General features: G+C 46.4%; 1 protein-coding gene across 5 annotated transcripts in view; it reads left to right on the top strand.

Annotated features, from left to right (window-relative positions):
• The window catches only part of LOC147124895 (kelch-like protein 13), a 458,191-nt gene that overhangs the window by 314,274 nt on the left and 117,397 nt on the right, over positions 1-26,520 (top strand). The gene's annotated exons all lie outside the window — the stretch shown is intronic.

The following is a 26,520-nucleotide window of genomic DNA, read 5'->3' as shown; positions in this document are numbered from 1 at the left end:
ATGTTGCATTTACCATGCACAGCCTTGACTGTGTCAACAGCCTGATAGTGCAAGCCAGGCACCACGGTTGACTACAGAAGAACCAAGACCGCCCTATCCGCCCCTTAACCAGGTGTTTTCAACTCCCCCCCCCCCCCCCCCCCGCTTTAAACAGGTGATTTCAGACTTGTGATTTGTGGTGGAGTTCACGGGTTTGGAGGTGCTGACGAAGAAGAGATGAAATTACAGTTTCTGTTTTTTGTGAAAATGTGTGACTCTTCATTTCCATGGACTTGCAAGCAGTATCACTGTTTTTCTTAAAGATCTCACCGTGTTCAGTGGTCTCACCTTGGCAGTATTGCTGCTTTTCCTCCAACGTGCTTGACTAATCTACTGGAATTTTTTGAGGATGTAACTGGTAAAATAGATAAGGGAGAACCAGTGGATGTGGTGTATTTGGACTTTCAGAAGGCTTTCGATAAGGTCCCACATAAGAGATTAGCGTGTAAAGTTAAGGCACATGGGATTGGGGGCAAGGTATTGACTTGGATAGCGAACTGGTTGGCAGACAGAAAGCAAAGAGTTGGAATAAACGGGTCTTTTTCCGAGTGGCAGGCAGTGACTAGTGGGGTACCGCAGGGATCGGTCCTTGGACCCCAGCTATTCACAATATATATTAATGATCTAGACAAGGGAACTAGATGTAATATCTCCAAATTTGCAGACGACATAAAGCTGGGTGGGCGTGTGCTGTGAGGAGGATGCCGAGAAACTCCAGGATGATTTGGACAGGTTGGGTGATTGGGCAGAAGCATGGCAGATGCAATATAACGTGGATAAATGCGAGGTTATCCACTTTGGTGGCAAAAACAGGAAGGCAGATTATTATCTGAATGGCAATAGATTGGGAGAAGGGGAAGTGCAACGAGACCTGGGTGTCCTTGTGCACCAGTCGCTGAAGGTAAGCATGCAGGTGCAGCAGGTGGTTAAGAAGGCAAATGGTATGTTGGCCTTCGTAGCGAGAGGGTTTGAGTACAGGAACAAGGATGTCTTGCTGCAGTTATACAAGGCCTTGGTGAGACCACATCTTGAGTATTGTGTGCAATTTTGGTCGCCTTATCTGAGGAAGGATATTCTTGCCATGGAAGGAGTTCAGCGAAGATTCACCAGGCTGATACCTGGGATGGCAGGAATGACGTATGAGGAGAGATTGGGTCGATTGGGCTTGTACTCGCTGGAGTTTAGAAGAATGAGAGGGGATCTCATTGAAACTTATAAAATTCTGACAGGACTGGACAGACTAGATGCTGGAAGGATGTTCCCGATAGTCGGGTAGTCCAGAACCAGGGGTCACAGTCTAAGGATAAGGGGTAAGCCATTTAGGACAGAATTGAGGAAGAATTTCTTCACCCAGAGTGTGGTGAACCTGTGGAATTCTCTACCACAGAAGGCAGTAGAGGCCAATTCATTAAATATATTCAAGAAGGAGTTGGATATATTTCTTAAGGCTAAAGGGATCAAGGGGTATGGGGAGAAAGCAGGGACAGGGTACTGAATTTGGATGATCAGCCATGATCGCATTGAATGGCGGAGCAGGCTCGAGGGGCCGAATGGCCTACTCCTGCTCCTATCTTCTATGTTTCTATGTTTAACTATGCTCCTCAGTTAAGTTGTTGGAATCAGCCAGCAAGGGGATGCAAGCCGCTGCCTCAGAGGGAGGGAAAATTTGAGGACAACCTGTGCCATTCCTGAAAGGTTGACTAACCATTGTCAGAAACCTGAAAATCGAGGAGCGGTGCAGGAAATGTAAGAAGTGCAAGAGAGAAACTTTAAAGGATACAGAAGAGAGCAACCAGAATGATTGAGGGAATGGAGGGATTGGATTATAAGCAGCAATTATGTAAATTGGGCTTGTTCTCACTGGAAAAGAGATAGTAGCCGTGGTGTGGAGATGCCGGTGTTGCACTGGGGTGGACAAATGTAAGAAGTCTCACAACACCAGGTTATAGTCCAACAGTTGGACTATAACCTGGTGTTGTGTGACTTCTTACATTGGAAAAGAGGAGGTTGAGCGGTGATATCGTTTTTAGAATTCTAAAGGGACTAGATTATGTCGACCGTGATAAGCTGTTTCACCGTATCCAGGACAGTAGAACCAGAGGACACGGTCTGCGCTTGAAGGAGTAAATTCAAAACTAATCTGTGGAAACCATATTTCGGTGATCGAGTGGTCAATCTGTGGAACAGGCTCCCTAGGGAAATGGTGGAAGCAGTCAGTGTTGATTCATTCAAATGTAAATTAGATAGATTTCTTTCAGGGAATAGCATTGTGGGTTACAGTACTTGAGCAAATTATAGTAATTGTCTGCTCGATGGGAATCTGCCCAGGAGGTTTCTGTAACAATTACCACCGAACGACATACATTACTACTTTATCAAGGTCATGTACATTTCTTCCATTTCCTTCTTTCTTTTTTGTTTTCTACATTTTTTACAGGCGGCACATGCTGATATTCCCATTCCTATCACCAAAACCAATTGTACTATAACTAGTATATGTGAGACATAATGCGGGTCCAGGGGTGGATGTTGACATTCATCCCCCAATCCCACAGCTTCTTATACCATGGAACCTCCTGTAGTTCTACTTCTATGTCCCTTTCTAGTTCCCCAAGGTTCCTTTGCAACATTACGTATTGTTTCACCATTTTACTTAAATCCTCTTTCATTTCTTGCAGATCCTCCTGCAGGCGGGGTATCGGAGCCCCCACCGGATCTTCATAATTGACCAATTCGTCCCTTAAACTATCTGGCACATTTAGTCTCATTTCCTCCCTTGAGTGTACATACACCAATCTGGTGTGTCAAATTGTCACCGGGATCTTTGGTGTGAAGCAGAAGTTAGGCATTGTGATTACACATACAAGGTTACTATATTGGTACTCAGTCTCTGTGGTGGCTATACAATACTCCCCTCTGTCTCTATATCCCGAATGGGTGTGATGGTCATCGACGTGATAATTCCAACATGCACCCCTCTGTCGTATTATAACCGCACTCATCCTTAGGGCCTTCTCCTATCGGATGTGGGCATATTGTAAGCATACCTTTCCCATGGCATCCGTTTAGGGAGACTCCTCTTGTAGTACCATTCTTCCTGATAGCATAGGTATCAATTGGATAGTATCGGAGGTATGTCTCACCCCTCACTATGCCTATGTTTGTTACCTGGTACTGTGGGTATGGAGTCGTGTCTAGTCTCACCACTGGTATCATGAGTACCATGCCTATCATTGCTTCATTTCTGCTTTGCATTTTTGTATCACTGGATATACTTTGGTCATCCCCTTGAGGGTACAAGCACTCGGAGGGCCTGGATTCTGGCTCAGGCCATAGAGCTGTGTGCTGTTAATCCTGTCTGGTACCTCACCTCGTTGTATCTGTGCCAGATTGTGTTTTAACTGTCCGGTGGTCCATTGGCCGTAGGCATGGCACAAACCTCTCCCTACCCCATCTTTTGCCTGTTCCTCATCTCTATGGTTTAGTTTGTTGATAGTGCTAGCATGGTCTTCTATAACTTTGATTCCCTCGAGTAATTTCCTTATCGTATATTCTCCCAACTCTGAGTCTTGTTGAACCAAACCAGTTTCTTTCTCTAAAATCTGTTGTATTACCCTTTGTAATTGTTCCACACTACTCTGGACTCCTTGTATATCTGGGGCATTAATGAATGACGTCCCCGTATTTATTCCCGTGAGTACATCGTTTCTTAAGCCCCTCTTAATTCTTTGGTGGAATGCAGCATGCCCCCTGAAACTAGTAGCCCCTGTTGCATCAGCAGCTTGGTTAATTACATTCCTTATATATGCATACAACTCTCTAGTTTAGTAAATCTTTCACAATATCCTGGCCATTGTAGCATGGTTCAGTTCATCAGTACCGGTACAATTTCGTGTTTCACATTATCATACAATTGTTCTCCCTCGGTAAATAACACCAGTCCATTTTCGGGCCCAGGCATCAATTTCGGACACCTTCGTTCTTCAGGTGTCGTTGTGATTGGAGGTGTTGGTTCTAGGGTTACTCCTTGTGGTGTGATCCTTGTTGGTTGAGGTGTTGTAATGCCGTGTACAGTAGTCCATCTTATGATATCGTCCGTGCAGCTCAGGACATACCCTCCCCCTACTTGACCCAACACCTTCCAGTGTCTATTACATCTTACCATATTGCTGGTATCTGTCATTCTACAGGGTCCACATGGTCGTTGATCCAAGTTCACCCAGATACCGTTACACCTGTAACATCCTTTTCCTTGTTTTTCACACTCATAACTTTGTGATATAATGAAGTTCCTCGTGGAGTCTCCGCTAAGGGATCTTAACTTGCAGTCCATTTCTTTCAGCCTGTTATTTGGGCTTATAAGTGTTGTCATCAGAGTAGTTATGATAATCCATCTCACTGGATCCATGTTTACCTGTAATTTAAACAGAGGTCTGGTCGTCTTCTGAGCTCTTTCCCCTAGAGGAGAGGGTAGAATGGGGGTCTTTAGTGTTAAATGGTTTCACCTGGGTCCAGTGCTTCCATCGTGTACCCGTTGGTTCCTGTAGACAAACACACGTATCACTTGTCATTAATGCAGTATATGGCCCCGTCCAACGGGGTTCCATTCCCTTTCTTCCGATAACTTGTGTCATTACTTGTTGACCTATTCTGGGCAACTCGTCTGGTTTAAGTCCAGCATTCTGCTTTTCTAGATCTTTAATCTGTTATTGGTTCCTTACTTCTTTATTCAGTGCTTGTACCTCCTGATTTAGTTGTACTAAGTATCGCCTTAATCTCTCTTGTACTGGTCCTGGTTCTCCCACCCCTCCAGCCAAATCCTCTGGTAGTCTCATAGCTCGTCCTGTCATTAATTCATAGGGGGTCAGTCCGGTCGTTCGTCCTGGGGTGGCTCGCAGCCTCATTAGTATGCTGGGTAATAATTCCGACCATCCCTTCCCTGTTTCTTGGAAAGCTTTTGTCAGCGCGTTTTTCGGTGTCCTATTCATTCTTTCTACCATCCCCGAGCTCTGGGGGTGATATGGTATATGGTATTTTTGTGCTACGTGTAACAGCTTACAAGTTTCTCTCATTATTTTACCAGTAAAGTGAGTGCTGTTGTCTGAGTCAATTTGCAGAGGCACTCCCCAACGGGGTATAACCTCGGTAGCCAATATTAGTGCAACTGTTTTTGCAGAGCAATCTCGGGTGGCAAAGGCTTCCACCCACCTGGTAAATTGGTCAATTATTACCAGGCAATATTTCTTCCCCCCGGTCCTGCGCTAAGGGGCCGGTAAAGTCAATTTGTAGGTTTTACCAGGGTCCTTGGGGCTTGGGTTGGTTTGCTACTCTAACTCTACATCTCTGTCCTACATTATTCTTAGCGCATATTATACAGCGGTGGCAATATTTCGCTACTTCCCGACCCATCTTTGGCCACCACCAGTACTGTGTCAGTAGGTGCAACATGTTACTTCTGCCAGTATGTGTTACACCATGGTATAGCGCCATCAGTTGCTGTCTGCAACATTCCGGTGCCATCACCTGGTTACAGGGGCCCCATTTCCAAATTCCATCTTGGGGTCGGGCACCAGCTTGTTTCCATCTCTCCTTTTCCTCTTTACTAGTATTTTCCTGTACCTCACTGACTGTCATGACTATATTTATTTCGTTTTTGAATGCGTCCTCTGGTTGCATTTCTTCCGCAGCTAGTTTGGTGGCTAGGTCCGCATACCTATTCCCTATAGGGGCCTGGTCCTGGGGTTCCTGTGAGTCCATATCCTCTATCTTTGTGTGGGCTTTTATTTTAATTACCGCTGCCTATAAAGGTGCTTGTGCAGCCTTAACTAACCTTTCTATTAGTTTTCCGTGTATTACTACCTGTCTCGTAGAGGTCATGTACCCCCTTCTGGCCCATAGTGTCATATAATCATGCACCACTCCGAAGGCAAAATGGCTGTCGGTATAAACATTTATCTGTTTGTTTCTTGCTATTTCCAACGCTTTTATTAAAGCCACTAGTTCCGCTACCTGTGTTGACTTATCCCCATAAAGGGCTCCTTTTAACAGGGTCTTTCCTTCTTGATTTACTACTGCCCACCCTGTTCTGGGTTCTCCGTTGATATACTTTCGGGATCCATCTACATAGATTATCATATCGGGATTTTCTAGTGGGTCTTCCTTTATTCCACTACCTATTTCTTCCTCCATTTTCATCTGACAACTGTGCTTTTCTCCTTCCGTTAATATGCCCGTGGCTGGATTAACCCCGGTATGTTTTTGTATTATCACAGTTCCATCCCTGGGGAGTAATATAGCTTCCCATTTAGCTTTCCTGCTATCCGATATAGTCCGCAATTTTCCTGTGTTGAGTAGTTCCACTAATATATGTTGAGTATGCAAAATTACCTTTCCCATCATCACTATTGGTTTGCTTACTCGCACCGCCCAGGTGGCGCAATCTATTGCAGCCACACATCGTGGCATCGCCTTCGCTACTGGGTCTTTTTTTTTTGCAGAGTAATACGCAACGGGTCTCTTTCCCTCCGTGATCTTGCATTACCACGGCTGAATAACTCTCATGATCTAAATCACAATATAGGTGGAAGGGTCGAGTGGGATCTGATAATCCTAGGGCAGGGGCTGTTATTCATTCCTGTTTAAGGGCCCTATATGCTTCCTCCTGCTCCGTCTCCCATTCTATCTTATCAGTGGTGGGTCTCCCCCCTTTAACTAACCGTTGAATCGGCTCTGCTTTCCCTGCAAAGTCTGATATAAAATTCCTGCAGTAATTAAATAGTCCCAACACGTTCCTCACTCCCCGGACGGTCACTGGCCTTGGCATTTCTTTTATGGCTGCCTTTTGCTCCTGCAGGAGTGCCTTATACCCCTGGCTAATTTCGTGCCCTAGATACTTTACTTTGGACAGTCCAACCTGTGCCTTTTTGGGTTCAATTTAAAGCCAGCTTTCTGAAGTGTCTGGAGGGTGGCTAGTAATGCTCCCATGTGTCCTTTGGCATCCTCTGATGCAATCATTCTGTCATCGACATATTGGAGTAGGGCGCTCTGATACCTTGATAGGTCTCAGTACACGGTGGAATATATTTGGACTATTATGGAACCCCTGCGGGACCCTGGTCCATGTATACTGTCTATCCCTGACAGTAAAGGCGAATTTCCCTTGTGATGGTATGGACCAGAACCTGTTTGCTATATCCAAGACTGTAAATATTTTAAAGTCTGGTTTCAGACCATTAAATATCTTATTCAATACGGTCTGCACAAATTTACACCAACCAGAATTTCACCATGGCCACAATGAAAGTCTGGTTTTAATAGGTTAATTAACCTCAATAACTCCAATTCAATCCAGATCAAGATTTTTTTTTTAACTAACCAATCACTTGGAAAAGAAAGAAACGATAGCCACATTAACAAAGAAACAATCACCCATGCCTTGTAAACATTCAAATTCATTTTCTTCCAGGCACATTGGCAACTGTGACTCCAAGGCTGAAGCTTATCTTTTGTAAAACAGTTAACAAACTTAAAACAACACACGCTTGTCCATCCTTCAAGACAAGTCTTCAAAGGGTTAAACAGCTTTTAGCTCTCTGTACAAAAGAGTGGGTAGAGCTAAAACACACCAGACATTTTTTTTAAGGACAGACTTTCAGACAAACTGTAACTTCTTAAACATCCATAGTCAGGAAAACTTTCACACTTTAACGCACACTTTCACACAAGCTGAGATCCCAGCATTTTGTAAGGTTCCTTTCACTCAGCAATCGTGTTTTATTTGTTTCAGCACAGACGTTGATAACTTCCATGTCGGTAAAACTTTAGGTTTCTCTTTCTGAATCATCCCAATCAATCTCCTCACTATCATTCCTTCCACTATGCACTGACCTTGTCTTCATTACAGCGGCACACTTGGCGCCTACCTTTTTAACTGTTCCACTAACTCCTCTTTTTCCCTGTCCCGTGTGGCCCCAATCTTACACATTTTTCAGGTGGCCCTGACAAAGAACCACTACAGTTTTCTCCTCTTTATTCTTGCTCTCCTTACTTCACCATTCTTTCTGTCGGTCAGGAACCCATTCAGGATCCCACCTTCCTTTCCCATTCTTTTTATTAACTTGTCATCATACCCTTTTTTTTTTAACCATCTTCTCCTTAACTTCCTCATACTTATCTCGTACGGGAGTTTAGATCTTTTGGCGTCCTTTTCGTTCGCCATCCTTTTAGGGTGGATTTGCTAGTTCCCCCCCTTGTTTGCTACCTGCGGGACTCCCCCGGACCTGCTACCTCCAGGACTCCCCCGGACCTTCAGGGACCTTTCCCTGCTTACGCGGTTTTAACTCCGCCTAGATTGGATTTTCCCTATATCCAATCCTATATAACCCGAGCTCCTCAACTTATTCAGACATTTTCATTTCTACAATGTCCTAGCATGCACCCAAGTTGCTTTACTTACGTATCCAGACACCACCTAGATTCATTGGATCTCCAGCCCTGGGCTTCGATACGAGGAGACAATGTCTTGATTCAACCCGTCTGGTAGATCCTGCCGACTACGCCAAGTTGTAAGGGTAACTGGGAGAGCTTTTTCTCCCTGAGACGGACCCTCTGATATAAAGGGTCGATGTCCGCCTTATTCCCAATCAATCACTCGGAGTCCGGAGGTTCGTTCAGTAAAGCAACTTTATTTACAAGCCGACAGGGGAGACGCTCATGCTGGGATGAATGCTCTCCGATCGCTAAGATCCCCTGCCTTATATACAGTTTTTTTGTTGTAAGTCGTGGCTTGCATCATGCAGTTGATTTCGGGTGCAAATTCTTGCGACCCGTGTGCACATTTTGACCGTTTCATAGTCCTGTGACCCCATATGTTATCTTTACCACACTCCTCAATTGGTAGCGCAAAGTTTGTGCCCATTATTCAGGTAGCAACTGACCATTTGACCACATTATTCAATTATTAGCTGACAGTTTGTGCCCATTAGTCAGGTAGCTACTGACAGTTTGACCATTTGGCCACATTCCATCATACTTCCCTATGGGACATGTACATTGGATATATGTTCGGTTCCTAAATTCCCTTATTTTAGCCCTTTTAACTCTTTTCAATGCTGCCACTGTCCCTTTTATTCCCTGGGCTTCAACTTTGCTGGCAAGCCTATTATGTGGCACTTTATCAAATGGCATTTTGAAGTCCAGGTACACCACGTTAACTGCATTGCCCTCATCAACCCTCTCTGTTACTTCATCAAAAAGTTCAATCAATTTAGTTAAACACGATTTGCATTTAACAAATCCGTGTTGGCTTTCCTTAATTAATCCACACTTGTCCAAGTGACCTGTTCATTTTGTCCCGGATTATCGTTTCTAATTGCAAATGTTACATCCTTTTTTGAATAAGGGTGTAACATTTGCAATTCTCCAGTCCTCTGGCACCACCCCCGTATCCAAGGAGGATTGGAAGATTATGGCCAGTACCTCTGCAATTTCCACCTTTACTTCCCTCAGTGTCCTAGGATGCATTCCATTCGATCCTGGTGACTTATCTACTTTAAGTACAGCCAGCCTTTCTAGTACCTCCTCTTTATCAATTTTTAGCCCATCCAGTATCTCAACTACCTCCTCTTTCACTGTGACTTTGGCAGCATCTTCTTCCTTAGTAAAGACAGATGCAAAGTACTCATTTAGTACCTCAGCCATGCTCTCTGCCTCCATGCGTAGGTTTCCTTTTTGGTCCCTAACTGACCCCACCCCTCCTCTTACTATCCATTTACTATTTATATGCCTGTAGAAGACTTTTGGATTCCCTTTTATGATGGCTGCCAGTCTATTCTCATAGCCTCTCTTTGCCCATCTTATTTCCTTTTTCACTTCTCCTCTGAACTTTCTACATTCAGCCTGGTTCTCACTTGTATTCTCAACCTGACATCTGTCATACGCCCCCTTTTTCTGCTTCATCTTACTCTCTATCTCTTTCGTCATCCCAGGGAGCTCTGGCTTTGGTTGCTCTAGCTTTCCCCCTCGTGGGAATGTACCTCGACTGTACCTGAAACACCACTTCTTTTAAAGGCAGCCCATTGTTCGATTACAGTTTTGCTGCCAATCTTTGATTCCAGTTTACTCGGTCCAGATCCGTTCTCAACCCACTGAAATTGGCCTTCCTCCAATTGTGTTTTTACTCCAGAATACTCCCTGTCCTTGCCCATGGCTAATCTAATCCTTATGCTACTATGATCACTGTTCCCTAAATGTTCCCCTACTGACATTTGCTCTACTTGACCTACCTCATACCCCAGAACCAGATCCAGCAATGCCACCTTCCTCGTTGGGCCAGAAACGTACTGATCAAGAAAGTTCTTCTGAACTCACTTAAGAAATTATATTAGGATAATTGAAGTCCCCCATTATCACTACTCTAAAGTTCTTGTCCTCTCTGTAATTTCCCTGCAAATTTGCTCCTCTACATCCTCCCCATGAGTTGGTGGCCTACAGAATACACCTTGTAGTGTAATGGCACCTCTAGTATTTCTCAACTCTAACCAAATAGATTCTGTCCTTGACCCCTCCAAGACATCCTCCAGCACTGTAACATTCTCCGAAACCCGGAGCTCGAGCTCCTCCAGCTGATGGCACTTCCTGCACATGTGGTTTCCCAGGACACAGGAAGTGTACTGGATTTCCCACATGGCACAAGCTGTGCATTCTACGGGACTGAGGTGCCCTGCTATGCCCCTATTTGATAGATTATTAACTAACTTAGCAGAAATAAACTCAAGACTTAAAACAATCACAAGCTACTCACCAATCCGCTTCTGCCCTTGTGCTGACGTCACTTTCGTTTTTTTTTTACCGCGCTCCCCTCTGGGCCCTTGGGTCCACTCTCTCTCTTCCCCCCCCCCCCCCAGTCGCTCTCTCTCTTCCCCCCCCAGTCGCTCTCTCTCTTCCCCCCCCAGTCGCTCTCTCTCTTCCCCCCCCCCCAGTCGCTCTCTCTCTTCCCCCCCCAGTCGCTCTCTCTCTTCCCCCCCCAGTCGCGCTCTCTCTTCCCCCCCAGTCGCGCTCTCTCTTCCCCCCCAGTCGCGCTCTCTCTTCCCCCCCAGTCGCGCTCTCTCTTCCCTCCCAGTCGCTCTCTCTCTTTTCCCCCCCCCAGTCGCTCTCTCTCTTCCCCCCCCCCCAGTCGCTCTCTCTCTTCCCCCCCCCCACAGTCGCTCTCTCTCTTCCCCCCCAGTCGCGCTCTCTCTTCCACCCCCCCCCCCGCAGTCGCGCTCTCTCTTCCCCCCCCACCCCAGTCGCTCTCTCTCTTCCCCCCCAGTCGCTCTCTCTCTTCCCCCCCAGTCGCTCTCTCTCTTCCCCCCCAGTCGCTCTCTCTCTTCCCCCCCAGTCGCTCTCTCTCTTCCCCCCCAGTCGCTCTCTCTCTTCCCCCCCAGTCGCTCTCTCTCTTCCCCCCCAGTCGCTCTCTCTCTTCCCCCCCAGTCGCTCTCTCTCTTCCCCCCCAGTCGCTCTCTCTCTTCCCCCCCAGTCGCTCTCTCTCTTCCCCCCCAGTCGCTCTCTCTCTTCCCCCCCAGTCGCTCTCTCTCTTCCCCCCCAGTCGCTCTCTCTCTTCCCCCCCAGTCGCTCTCTCTCTTCCCCCCCAGTCGCTCTCTCTCTTCCCCCCCAGTCGCTCTCTCTCTTCCCCCCCAGTCGCTCTCTCTCTTCCCCCCCAGTCGCTCTCTCTCTTCCCCCCCAGTCGCTCTCTCTCTTCCCCCCCAGTCGCTCTCTCTCTTCCCCCCCAGTCGCTCTCTCTCTTCCCCCCCAGTCGCTCTCTCTCTTCCCCCCCAGTCGCTCTCTCTCTTCCCCCCAGTCGCTCTCTCTCTTCCCCCCCAGTCGCTCTCTCTCTTCCCCCCCAGTCGCTCTCTCTCTTCCCCCCCAGTCGCTCTCTCTCTTCCCCCCCAGTCGCTCTCTCTCTTCCCCCCCAGTCGCTCTCTCTCTTCCCCCCCAGTCGCTCTCTCTCTTCCCCCCCAGTCGCTCTCTCTCTTCCCCCCCAGTCGCTCTCTCTCTTCCCCCCCAGTCGCTCTCTCTCTTCCCCCCCAGTCGCTCTCTCTCTTCCCCCCCAGTCGCTCTCTCTCTTCCCCCCCAGTCGCTCTCTCTCTTCCCCCCCAGTCGCTCTCTCTCTTCCCCCCCAGTCGCTCTCTCTCTTCCCCCCCCAGTCGCTCTCTCTCTTCCCCCCCAGTCGCTCTCTCTCTTCCCCCCCAGTCGCTCTCTCTCTTCCCCCCCAGTCGCTCTCTCTCTTCCCCCCCAGTCGCTCTCTCTCTTCCCCCCCAGTCGCTCTCTCTCTTCCCCCCCAGTCGCTCTCTCTCTTCCCCCCCAGTCGCTCTCTCTCTTCCCCCCCAGTCGCTCTCTCTCTTCCCCCCCAGCCGCTCTCTCTCTTCCCCCCCAGCCGCTCTCTCTCTTCCCCCCCAGCCGCTCTCTCTCTTCCCCCCCAGCCGCTCTCTCTCTTCCCCCCCAGCCGCTCTCTCTCTTCCCCCCCAGCCGCTCTCTCTCTTCCCCCCCAGCCGCTCTCTCTCTTCCCCCCCAGCCGCTCTCTCTCTTTCTTTTCCCCCCCCCAGCCGCCCTCTCTCTTTCCCCCCCAGCCGCCCTCTCTCTTTCCCCCCCCAGCCGCTCTCTCTCTTCCCCCCCAGCCGCTCTCTCTCTTCCCCCCCAGCCGCTCTCTCTCTTTCCTTTCCCCCCCCCAGCCGCCCTCTCTCTTTCCCCCCCCAGCCGCTCTCTCTCTTTCCCCCCCCAGCCGCGCTCTCTCTTTCCCCCCCCAGCCGCGCTCTCTCTTCCCCCCCCCAGCCGCGCTCTCTCTTCCCCCCCCCCAGCCGCTCTCTCTCTTCCCCCCCCCCCAGCCGCTCTCTCTCTTTCCCCCCCCAGCCGCGCTCTCTCTTCCCCCCCCCCCCCCAGCCGCTCTCTCTCTTTCTTCCCCCCCCCAGCCGCCCTCTCTCTTCCCCCCCCCAGCCGCGCTCTCTCTTCCCCCCCCCAGCCGCGCTCTCTCTTCCCCCCCCAGCCGCGCTCTCTCTCTTCCCCCCCCAGCCGCTCTCTCTCTCTCCCCCCACCCCCCCCAGTCGCTCTCTCTCTTCTCCCCCCCCCCCCCCCAGTCGCGCGCTCTCTTTTCCCCCCCCCCCCAGTCGCGCGCTCTCTCTCTCTCTTCCAACAACAACATGCCCTCGAAAAAGCCTCGGCACCGCCGGGCACTCCAGCTAGTTAGTGTATAGATCTCTTGTTTGGGCAACAGACCCTGCACTGCCTTTTTGCCCTGATGCTGCTTTTCTCATATTTATAACTTCTCACACTTCTAATTTTTCATCACTCCTTTTAGTTATTTTGTTCCTATATATTTTTTTCTGAACCTGAAGTATTTATTTTACCTTTAACATTATTTATGATTTGGACTTCGCTCTCTTTTTTAATCTAATCCTTAGACTATTTTCACTTTTATGTTTATTCATGCCTGAGCCCTCCCCCCCCCCCCCCCCCCCCGCTACCTTACTGGTTTAAAATCCTTTCTACAACTCTACATAACATAAGAAATAGGAGTAGGCCATTTGGCCCTCGAGCCTGCTCCGCCATTCAGTGTGATCATGGCTGATCTTCTACCTCATCTCTACTTTCCTGCACTGTCCCCATATCCCTTGATTCCCTTAATATTCAAAAATCTATCGATCTCTGTCTTGAACATACTGAGCCTCCACAGCCCTCTGGGTTAGAGAATTCCAAAGATTCACCACCCTCTGAGTGAAGAAATTTCTCCTCATCTCAGTCCTAAATGGCCGACCCCTTATTCTGAGACTGTGACCCCTGGTTCTAGATTCCCCAGCCAGGGGAAACATCCTCCCTGCAACTATCCTGTCAAGCTCTGTAAGAAGTCATCCCTATTTAAAGGATGCTATCTTTCTCCCTGATTAACAAATCACCTATAACTATAAACATTAATATTTCCCCTTCAACTATTTGTCCAATTCCCCTATGAAAGCTGCCATTGAATCTGCTTTCACTGCCCTTTCATTTTTACCACCTCTATTAAAACTCCCCTTAAATTTTTCTGCTTTAAGTAGAACAATCCCAGCTTCATAGAATCATACAGCATGGAAAGAGGCATTCAGCCCATCGTGCCTGTGCCGGCTGTTTGAAAGAGCTATCCAATTAGTCCCGCTCCACTTTTCTTTCTCCATAGCCCCGCACTTTTCTCCCCTTCAAGTATTTATCCAATTCTGCAGTCTCCCGAGGATTGACCCTTGACCTCTTCCTCATCTACATGCTGCTCCTTGACAACATTATCCTCAGAAACTGGGGTCAGCTTCTACATACATAGTGAGGATACCCTGCTTTACCTCTCCATCACCTCTTTCGACCCCTCCACTGCATCTATGTTGTCATACTGCTTGTTTAATATCGAGTTGCACTTTCCTCCATTTAAAGGTTTATGGGGCTGAAGCACTCGCCACACACTCTGATTCCATCCCTCTCTCTGGCCATTGTCTCAGGCTGAACCAGACTGTTTGTAATCTTGGTGTCTATTCAACCCTGAGCTGAGCTTCATACCCCATATACTCTCCGTCACAAAGACCGCTTACTTCAACCTCTGTGACATTGTTCGCCTCTGCACCTGTATCAGCCCATCTGCCACTGAATCTCTCGTCCATGCCTTTGCCACCTCCAGGTTCAGCTATTCCAATGCTCTCCTGGCTGGTGCCCCACGCACCACCCTCTGTAAATATCAGCTTACTGAAAACCCTGCTTGTATCCCATCCGGCACCAAGTCCCGCTTCCTCATCAACCCTGTGCTGGTCAACCTCCAATGCCTTCTGCTCCCCCAACACCTCCCATTTACAATTCTCATCCTTGTCTTTAAATTCCTTTCTGGGTTTGCCCCTTCCTATCTCTGGAATTCTCTTCCTTAAACCCCTGCACTTCTTCACCTCCCTCTTCCACTTTAAGGCCCTCCTTAAAATCCACTTCTTTTGACCAAGCTTTCTGATCACTGCTCCTAATTTCTCCGCCTTTATCTCAGCATCCATTCTTGTCTGAATACACCTGTGTGAAATAAATGCAAATTGTTGTTTCTTTTACTCCCTTGTCTCTGTTTTGTTATCTCTCTCTCTCCCAAGTGAGTAGGGAAGCAAAAAATAGGCAAATAAAAACGACAGCAGCCTTACTAATGCTATATTGGTTGTCATCTTCCAAAATTCTATAGATTCTGGAACGGTTCCTGCAGATTGGAGGATAGCAAATGTAACCCCGCTATTTAAGAAAGGAAGGAGAGAGAAAATGGGGAACTACAGACCTGTTAGCCTCACATCAGTCGTTGGGAAAATGCTGAAATCTATTATAAAGGATGCAATAACTGGGCACTTAGAAACTAATAAGATTGGACAAAGTCAACATGGATTTATGAAAGGGAAATCCTGTTTGACAAACCTATTGGAGTTCTTTGAGGATGTAACTAGTGGAGTAGACAAAGGGGAACTGGTAAATGTGGTGTATCTGGATTTTCAGAAGGCCTTCGATAAGGTCCACACAAGAGGTTGGTGAACAAAATTAGGGCACGTGGAATTGGGGGTAATGTACTAGCATGGATTGAGAATTGGTTAACAGACAGAAAACAAAGAGTAGGGATAAACGGGTCTTTTTCAGGATAGCAGGCTGTGACTAGTGGGGTAGCGCAAGGATCGGTGCTTGGGCCCCAGCTATTCACAATCTATATCAATGATTTGGATGAGAGGACTAAATGTAACATTTCCAAATTTGCTGATAATACAAAGCTAGGTGGCAATGTCAGTTGCGAAGAGGATGTGAAGAGGCTTCAAGGGGATCTCGACCGGCTCAGTGAGTGGGTGAGAACATGGCAGATGGAATATAGTGCGGATAAATGTGAAGTTATCCACTTTGGTAGAAAAACAGAAGGGCAGAGTATTTCCTAAATGGTGAAAGATTGGGGAATGCAGATGCTCAAAGGGACCTGGGTGTCCTTGTACATGAGTCACTGAAAGTGAATGTGCAGGTACAACAAGCCATTAGGAAGGTAAATGGCTTTCATTACAAGAGGATTTGAATACAGGAGTGAAGAAGTTTTTCTCCAATTATATAGGGCCTTGGTGAGACCACACTTGGAGTATTGTGTACAATTTTGGTCTCCTTACCTAAGGAGGGATATATTTGCCATAGAGGGAGTGCAACGAAGGTTCACGAGATTGATTCCTGGGATGGCGGGACTGTCGTATGAGAAGAGATTGAGTAAACTAGGCCTGTATTCTCTTGAATTCAGAAGAATGAGAGGGGATCTCATTGAAGCATACAAAATTATTATAGGGATAAGATGGATGCTGGGAGAATGTTTCTCTTGGCTGGGGAGTCTAGAACCAGGGGCCACAGCTTCAGGAATAAGGGTAGGCCATTCAAGACTGAGATGAGCAGAAATTTCTTTACACAGAGGGTGGTGAATCTTTGGAATTCTCTACTCCAGAGGGCTGTGGAAGCTCAGTCATTGGGTGTATTCAAAACAGAAGTCGATAGATTTCTGACTAGTAAGGGCATCAAGGGATATGGCGATAGGGCCGGTGAATGGAGTTGATGTTGAAGATCAGCCATGATCTCATTGAATGGCGGAGCAGGCTTGAAGGGCCGAATGGCCTACTCCTGCTCCTATTTCTTATGTTCTTATGAGTCCTAACATGTGGTGAGTGTAGCAGGCTCGGGAGGAACAGGTGACTTTGGACCTGTGGTTCCCAAAGCTCTCCATCACTGGGGTTTCCCTCACCTCATGTCTGGGTCTGTTGTAGACTCATTGATAGAGATTGATGCCATGATTAGTCAACACTCCATTATCGTTGTATCATGTGACTCCCAGGATGGTAGGAGGTGAACTAGATAGACCATGGCCTATTTCCATCTAGCAATTCCTATGAAAGACATAAAAAACTGAACAAAATGGAACAATAGATTGTCCTTGCATTAATTTGTATTTGAAATAAGCACAATATTATTTGTACCTTGTTGAAATTTCTGGAACAAATATGCATGCATGGTTATAATATCAGTAGATTGTAATAAATGGTTTCTTACATAATGACTGGAAGTTATCATTCAGCAGTACATTAGTAATCGGCGAAGTGGCCCCCAAACCACAGTTAAATATAGTCAGAAAGGGGGAGTGGGGAAGAGAGAAATTGTACCAGCTGTCCTGAGCAGGGGAGGAATTTTTCTAATCAGCACTGTACATGTGTTTTTGCTTAAATACTGTGTGTGGCTCCAATGTCCCTTTTAGACTGACCAATATGTGACAACAATCTCTTACAGGTCCACTTCGTTTGAAATGGACCCTTTTAATCATTGCACCAAGGATACCATGCACAGTACTAATCGCTGGCAGCAGTAGATGCTTTAAGTGGATTTACTTTTGCATAACGCAGCTCTTGGAAACAAGCCACTTCAATATTAAACAGTGTAAAATCAACTTAATTTACGATTTTAATTGACTTTAATGGGTGATTCTTAATGAAGTACACTGGTACTTTAGAGCTGAAATGACTGTGTATGACACTGATACTGAGGGGTGTTTCTATGCAGCAAGGCTGCAGTATTGTAGCCCAGATTCTCCGACTTCCACCGAGCTCGGTTTCCTGGTGGGGACACGGGATGGTGGAATCACCCCTAGATTGTACAGGACTTTCATGTACAGTTAAAGACATTTTGTTATCTATTAACAATTAGACAAACTTGCCATAGTGGAATGGGACTGGCATATACCATTGGCAGAATTTTAATGTAAAGTTGCCAAATAATTAAAAAGCATATAGTATAGTTTCCAAGAGACCGAGATGGTTAAGCTGGTGCTCGGAGTTTGTGATGGACATTAAACTTTGTTACATTCGAAGTACAGGTCTTCAGGTATAGCCACAGCAATCCTGTTAGGATTTATTATAGGTCTGCAGTTTATAGGAACAGTGTAATAGGTCACAGTGGAGTCATTTCTGAGGAAGAATGGCAATGTGGTGCAGAATAGCGGAAATATTTATAAAAGCGTACTTCTAGTTTTATTCATCAGCTTGTTAAATTCACAAATGGAAGAACAGAATACTTGGAATGTCTTTGCCTTGCTCAAATAGGATTTTGCCTTACCAAAATCATTCGGTGCTGTAGAATATTTATCAAAATACTTCCAAAAATAAACTCATTACGTGATATTTAAAACCGAGAAATATGAAAGCTCATCAGCTATTTTGAAAGTCTTTTAAATTTTATTTTCACACTTTTTCAATTCATACAAAAGTAGCTAAGAAGAGAATTCCAGTCTGTGTCGGAGGAAAGGAAAGGAGGGAGCCAGGAGGCATAATGCCATAAACATCGCTGGCAGTGCAGGCAGTGATTTGCCATATTACTTCTTAACATACTGCAGTCAAGAACTGTTCCAGAACAAAACTTGGGTCTACGTATGCTGCCAGCATATAATTGCATAAAAACATGAACTTGTAGAACTTAAGGGGTCAGCAAGTAATTGAATGGATGTGCAGTTTCATTTCTACATTTGTTAAGGCATCTAGGGTAGCACGATATCACTTTCACAGAACCAATTATTAAGCTGTTGTAAGTGCAGTAGGAGACTATAAATCATTCTCCCTCACAGTGCACTGCGCCGCACACTGTAGCCTGGGGTAATGGAAAACTGGCCATTGATTCTTTGAAAATGACCACTCTTCAGAAAATCTTGCTAAATTTGTAAAATGCCCTCTTTCCTTTATCAAAAGTGAAAATGATTTGGAAATTAATTTTGTGGTTTTAAAAATAGTGTCCTTGGTGACGCTGGGAACAGCAGCCTCAGTTAGTTGCCAAGAGGTGGCATCCAACTCGTAGTGGCTAGTTATAGCTTCCTTTCCTTCTCTCTCTCCGTACTGAGAAAGGCCCTCAGTCGGGCCCATTTAATGGATCAAATGCCTGAACTCTGAGGGTGGCAGAGTGGTGCGGCACTCAGTGACAGAGCAGGTTACAGAGACATATGACAAGTCAGCTTGGTCCAACCTTGCACGGCCAAGTACACAGCATTGATGAGCCAGGAAGGAGGTTGCCTGATTTTGTCTCGGCCAGGAAAAGGAACATGAAACGAGAGAACCTGAAGAGGGGGATGGAAAACATATTCTTATGATGGGGTAGGAGGATATAATTATGACCCATCCTCTTGTTTTCATCTATGTGCTGTCCCCTTGTGACACCATCTGTAGACACAGGGTCAGCTTTGGCATGTACACCATGTTCTACGTCTCCCACCTCCCTCACTACTTCTGTTCCATCAGACTGCTAGTCTGACAATCCAGCCCTTGTTGAGCCTTCTATTCCTACAGCTGAATATTGTGGTGTATGTGCCTTTAAGAGCCCCTGTGTACTGTAATGCCGGTGGTGGCCACTCGGGCTATATAAGCCTGTATAGTGTCTTGTATCATTTAGTTCACCTCCAGACTTTGTTCAGTAAACACCTGTTAAACCGACTCCTGCATTCCATGTCTCCATTAACACACGGATACAACAGTGGCAACGAATTGGAAATGGACTTACCTGCAATTCAGCAGCACCTCAAGGAGATCGATTCCTCAGACGAAAGTCGAAGAGAAGAAAAAAAAGAGGGAAAAAAAACTGTGGTTTCACCAGCTAGCCGGGCTGGTGGCAGGCTGGGGCTCGATCGGCTGGCTCTGCAGCGGGGCCGAGCAGCGAAGGCGGAGGCAAACAGAGACGGAGGATGGAGCACTCGGGAGACGGCCAGCGCTGCAAAGCAGGTCGGCGTTCGGACCAAGCAGAGGGAGGGAAAAGTCCCAGAGAGTCCGACGGGAACGAGTCTCCAACTATTAAAAAATATCTGTATAAATAAAAGCCGCGGAGGACAGCGTTGTCAGCGGCGGGAAAGCGCGGGAGGCGCCATTTTTTCTCGGCAGGGAAGAAAGGAAAGCGCGGGAGGCCCCATTTTTTTTTCAGCATGCCTAAGACTGGCAATATTACTGCTTTCGATAGTGATGTAGAGGATTGGACCACATGTGGAAAGAGTGGAGGTATATTGCACAGCGAAATGAAATAGAGGATGATAAAAAGGCATCGGTACTTCTAAATCTAATGGGCGCAAGGGCATACGGGCTGTTACGAAACTTGATCACTCCAGCCAAACCGATGGACAAAAATTTTAAGGAGATTGTTGATACCCTACAGGAGCACTTAAACCCAACACTGCTGCTGATAGCGGAACAATTCAAATTCTTCAGGAGGAATCAGCACAAGAATGAAAGTAACGCTGATTACCTCACCGAATTAAGGAAGCTATCAAAGCACTGCCAATTCGGGGCAGGACTGGCAGATTCTCTTCGAGACAAATTCGTCTGCGGTCTCCTAAGTGAAGGAACACAGAAAAGGCTACTTTCTGAGAAAGATTTAACACTGGACAAGGCTTTCAGTGTAGCTGTATCATATGAAGCTGCAGAGATACAGCAAAAGCCACAGGACTTTGACACCCATGAAATGGTTAGCACTGTTGCCTCACAGCGCCAGGGACCCGGGTTCAAATCCGGCCTCGGGTGACTGTCTGTGTGGAGTTTGCACATTCTCCCCGTGTCTGCGTGGGTTTTCTCCGGGTGCTCCGGTTTCCTCCCACAGTCCAAAGATGTGCGGGTTAGGTTGATTGGCTATGATAAAAATTGACCCGTAGTGTATGGGGGGATTAAATACGTGGGGTTACGGGGATAGGGCTTGGGTGGGATGGCTGTCGGTGTAGGGACCGGGTGCTAGGGTTTGGATGATCAGCCATGATCTCGTTGAATGGCGGAGCAGGCTCGAAGGGCCGAAAGGCCTACTCCTGCTCCTATCTTCTATGTTTCTATGACACAGGGTTTTGAGAGATGTTATCTCTGCAGCAGATCCACCCATGACCAGAGGGACTGCTGGTTCAAGGACAAAGCATGCAGGCAATGCGGAAAGATGGGACACATTGCACGTGTATGCCGATCTGGAAAGAAAAAATCCACTGACAGAAAAAAAAATCAATAATGAAAAGTACAGAAAGGTACAAATGATGACGGACAGTAGCTCCGAAGACCAGAAGAGCGATAGCGACTCCGGACACAAGAGACTAAGCTGTCTCAAATTGCATAATGTAATTGCCAAAGAAGATTACCAGACCATTTGGGTTACCCTCACGATAGCGGGGTCCCCAGTTAAAATGGAGCTAGATACAGGATCAGCTCTGACCGTCATAAGTCGACGGGATTACGAGCGGCTATTTCCGCATATACCTTTGAAAGACACATCCATTATCTTGAAAACATATACGGGGCAGAAAGTATACCCCAGAGGGAAAATAAGGGTGCCTGTTGTATACAACGGCAAGGAAATACAGAAGTTGTATTTATACGTTCTGCAAGATGGTGGTCCACCGCTGTTGGGACGTGAATGGATCAGGAAGATATGTTTAGACTGGCACTCCATTCAGGCACTGACGGTGACCAGTAAGAAAACAAATGGTGATGACGTCATACCTGAACGATTAAAAGACATCTTGGCCAACGCCAAAGAAGTGTTTCAACAGGAACTAGGAACCTTGAAAGGCGTCACCGCCTCAATAAAAGTGGAAGATGCGGCAATTCCCAAGTTTTTTAAGGCAAGGCCGGTGCCATACGCAATTCGTCCAGCAGTCAAGGCAGAGCTGGAGAATTTGGAAAAGGCAGGCGTGTTATCCAAGATAGATTGGAGCGAGTGGGCAACACCCATCGTCCCGGTCATGAAGAAAACGTTGAATAATGATAAATCTGAAGAACAGAGAAAAATTTGCATCTGTGGGAACTTCAAGGTGACTGTAAACCCGGTCCTTCACACGGTACAGTATCCTCTTCCGAGGATAGAAGATATTTTCACCTCCCTATCCGGAGGGAAATGTTCCACCAAAATTGACTTGGCACAGGCATATCTACAGATGGAGGTTGAGGAGGCTTCTAAAAAGTATCTCACGATAAACACACACACAGGCCTGTACCAGTACAATCGACTGGTTTTCGGAGTAGCATCAGCTCCAGCTATCTGGCAAAGAGCTATGGAGCAAGTCCTGCAAGGGATTCCGGGGACTCAATGCTACCTAGACGACATCCTTGTAACAGGAGAAAACGACAACGAGCACCTTGCCAATTTGGAGCAGGTGCTCACTCGGCTGAGAGAACGGGGCCTACGAGCAAATGGCCCCAAGTGCGAATTTTTCCAGAAACAAATATATTGTGGCCACATAATTAACGAAGAAGGGTTGCATAAGTCACCTGAAAAAATTGAAGCGGTCATAAAAGCCCCAGCACCTGAAAATGTCTCACAATTAAGGTCGTTCCTGGGATTGATAAATTACTATGATAAATTTTTACCAAACTTGCCAACTGTTCTGCACCCTCTTAACGAACTTCTACAAACGGGAGTAATTTGGAAATGGAGCGAAGACTGTAAACGTGCCTTCCATAAATGCAAAGGCTTGATCACGTCCAAGGAAGTTTTGGCTCATTACAACCCATCACTGCCAATCAGACTGGCGTGCGATGCATCCCCTTACGGCGTAGGAGCGGAATTATCGCATAGATTCCCTGATGGCTCGGAGCGGCCGATAGCTGTTGCGTCACGCTCACTGAACTCAGCTGAGCGTAACTATGCCCAAATCGACAGGGAAGCACTCAGCCTGATATGGGGAGTGAAGAAATTCAACCATTACCTACACGGACAAAAATTTACCTTGTTGACTGACCATCAACCCCTCGTCTCCATATTCAACCCTAAAAAGGGTGTTCCCATTATGACAGCGCAAAGGCTACAGAGGTGGTCTCTTTTCCTAGGGGCACACCAATATGACATAGAATACAAAGGATCAAAACAGCATGGGAATGCTGATGGTTTATCGCGTCTACCGTTGCCAACGGTAGAAGAGGCACCTACAGTGGACCCAGTGGAGATGTTCCACTCGACCATAGTGGAATGTCTACCAGTAACAAATTCTACCATTGAAAAGGAAACGAGAAATGACCCGACTCTCACGAGCCTACGATTTAACGGTGAGGGGATGGCCAGCACATGGCGAACCACTGTTGCCAGCATTCTCGCAAAGAAGAGAACAGCTGTCGGTGTGCCGAGGAACCTTGATGTGTGGATCCAGAGTGGTGATTCCACCCAAACTCCAGGATAAAGTGCTAAAAGAGCTTCACGAGGGGCATCTGGGTGGAGTGAAAATGAAGAACCTAGCCAGAGCGTTTGTGCGGTGGCCAGGTATCAATGGAGACATCGAAGAAATGACCAAGAGCTGCCTAGGATGCCAGAAGGTCCAAAACGCCCCACCACAAGCCCCTCTACATCCATGGGAGTGGCCCTCATCTCCATGGCAAAGGGTACACATCGACTTTGCTGGTCCATTTATGGACTCAAAATGTTCTTAATCGCGGTTGATGCACACTCCAAGTGGCCGGAGGTAATAAAGATGTCCTCCACCACCACGGAAAAAACCATCACAATATTAAGGACCATATTTGCCAGGAATGGGCTGCCGGAACAGATCTGTTCTGATAATGGACCGCAATTTGTGTCCGAAGAATTCAGGAAGTTCTTAAAAAAAACAATGGGGTTAAGCACTACACGTCCGCCCCATACCATCCCGCCACCAATGGATTGGCTGAAAGGTTTGTCCAGACCTTCAAGAAGGCCATAAAGGCCATGGGTAATGAAGACATAAATCTACAGCATAAGGTAGATAACTTCTTGTTTGCATACAGGAATGCAACACGTGGTTACAAACCAAACTCCCGCCATGATGTTTTTCAATAGAAGACTAAGATGCCGGCTGGATTTGATCAAGCCAAACATCAGAAGGGATGTAGAGAACCGGCAATTTCAAGGCATGAATGAAAGGCCAACTAGAACCTTCCAGATAGGTCAACAAGTTTTGGCCCGGGACTACCGTACCGAGAAATGGCAGCCTGGAACTATTTGCACACGACTAGGACCGCTGATGTATACCGTGGACATTGGAGAAAGCATAATAAGGCGCCATGCTGACCAGATCATAGTCATCCGAAAAGGGACAACCTACACCACAACTCTATACGCCTAATGATGAAGCAGAGATACCCATAGTATCTACCTCCGATCCGGTGATACTGGAACCAGATGAACCCGACACTGGCATTCAAGCCGAATCGACCTTGCCAAAAGAACCTACTACACCACCGAAAACTACTACACCACCGAGGCGTTATCCGGACCGAGTCAGGAAGCCTCCAGAGAGACTGACTTATAATTGATTAACTGCAGCAAATGTGTAGATTATTGTTCTTGTAAACATGTTAATTAATGATTACTTAAAAATGTTATGTACTGGTTGCCTAGAAGGGGAGGAATTGTGGTGTATGTACCTTTAAGAGCCCCTGTGTACTGTAATGCCGGTGGTGGCCACTCGGGCTATATAAGCCTGTATAGTGTCTTGTATCTTTTAGTTCACCTCCAGACTTTGTTCAGTAAACACCTGTTAAACCGACTCCTGCATTCCGTGTCTCCATTAACACACGGATACAACAAATATCAGGAATACTTAAGTCATAGTCTTCAACCCCACCACAGCCACAGTCTTATCCTTAACCAGATTGTAATTGACAACTTTTGAGTCCTGCTCAACTCCGAGCTGAGTTTCTATCCCTATATCCTGTGCATCACAGAGACCTCCTGCTTCCACCTCCGTAACATCGCCACCTCTGCCTTTTCCTCAACCATCCACCACTGATACCTACATCCATGCTTTTGTTACCTCCAGACTCGACTACAACACTTGCCTTGCCAGCCTCCCATCCACCTCCCGCCACAAACTACAGCAAGTACAAAACTCTGCAGCTTGTACACTATCCTGCCCGCCCACCACGCCAGTCCTCGCTGACCTACGGTGGCTCCTGATCCTCCCCAAATTAAAAATTCTTGCCCTTATGTTTAAATTCCTTCATTGCACTTGCATCTCCATAACCCATCCAGTGCTACAGCTTCTCGTGAACTCTTGATACCTCTGACCCTTGACCTCTTTTGCATCCCGTTCTCCTATCATCCCACTGATGGCAGCTGTACTTTCAGTTACCTAGGTCCCACTCTCTGGAATTCCCTCCCTAAACCCTTTCACCTCCCACTCCTTCTTTAAGGCCCTCCTTGAAATCTAACTCTGCGCCTCTGGTCACCTCTCGTAATCATTCTCTCGATGACTGTTTCTCACCTCTGTGAAGCGCCATGACATTATATCACTGTTTATTGCTGGTTGGGAGGAATGGTATTATTTGCTGCTACAGGAAGTCAGAAAATTAGAGATTTATATTAACCCAGATATATTTTTATATATAAACATAAATTTGTGTCCCTTGGTTAATATAAATTTAAGATAATTAGCAATAAAAAAACAGGCAAGAAGAAATCTTTTTAGGTAGCGAGTTGTGATCTGGCTTGCTCTGCCTGAAAGGGCGGTGGAAGCAGGTTAAATAATAACTTTCGAAAGAGAATTGGATAAATACTTGAAGGAGTAAAATATGCAGGACTATGGGAAAGAGCAGGGGAGTGGGACTAATTGGATAGCTCTTTCAAAGAGCTGGCACAGGCTCGATGGGCCGAATGACGACCTGTTCTGTATCATTCTATGATCCAAAGGCCAGTTACTGAAGTGCAGAAGTAGCAGAGAATGAAAACTGCACAGTAAGCAAACAGTCTTGGTATCCGCACAAATGCAGCAGGTTATTTATTAGGCCTCTATTCTCTCCTTTCCTGTATGGTTCGCAAAACTAAACTGTTCCACATTCAAATTTAACAAAAAAATACGTTGAAAACCAGAATATTTAATTAATCCATAGCAGTCATAGATTCAAAAAAAGTGCTATCCCCCTACCCCCTTCCCAGTCCCTTAACACCACTTTGGCCTTCAAATTGCTGGAGGCCATCCCGGGATGAATGCTTGATGCATGTGTCTAATGTTCCTCTGCCTGCTATTATAACTCAAGTGCAACCTGTTTGTTTTAAACATGTTAATACCTCCACCAATGGATAGAGGAACATCGTGCAAGTGTATTGAGCATTCACCCTCTGATAGTGCCAAAAGCAATTTCTAGGCCGTAGTTCAGTAGACAGAGACGAGCTTATTTAAGTGCGATAATCCTTAACACCTCCACTGTCACTTCCTTAAAATATTATCATCTTTAAACAAACCCATGAAGTTCTGTATTACTCTGGGAGTTTAGGAGAAAGTATGTAGTATCTTGAATTGAACGGATAAAATATTAGGTGGAATCCTCCATAGTGAACTTTTGTTGTCAGAAGTTTTTGAGACCTGTTTGACAAGAAACATTCATCTAACAGTGAGATTTAAAAAATTTAAATCGAGCAAAGTGTACATGTAATTTCTGTTTTGTTAGCCACCCTATTATTAGAATTTTAGACGAGCATGCTAAGTGTTTGAACATT

The sequence above is a fragment of the Somniosus microcephalus genome, chromosome 1, assembly GCF_052327205.1.
Source record: "Somniosus microcephalus isolate GS21.2 chromosome 1, FLI_Smic_1.0, whole genome shotgun sequence".
Lineage (NCBI taxonomy): Eukaryota > Metazoa > Chordata > Chondrichthyes > Squaliformes > Somniosidae > Somniosus > Somniosus microcephalus.
The sequence above is the reverse complement of the archived record's forward strand: the minus strand, read 5'-3'. Positions and strand labels throughout refer to the sequence as shown.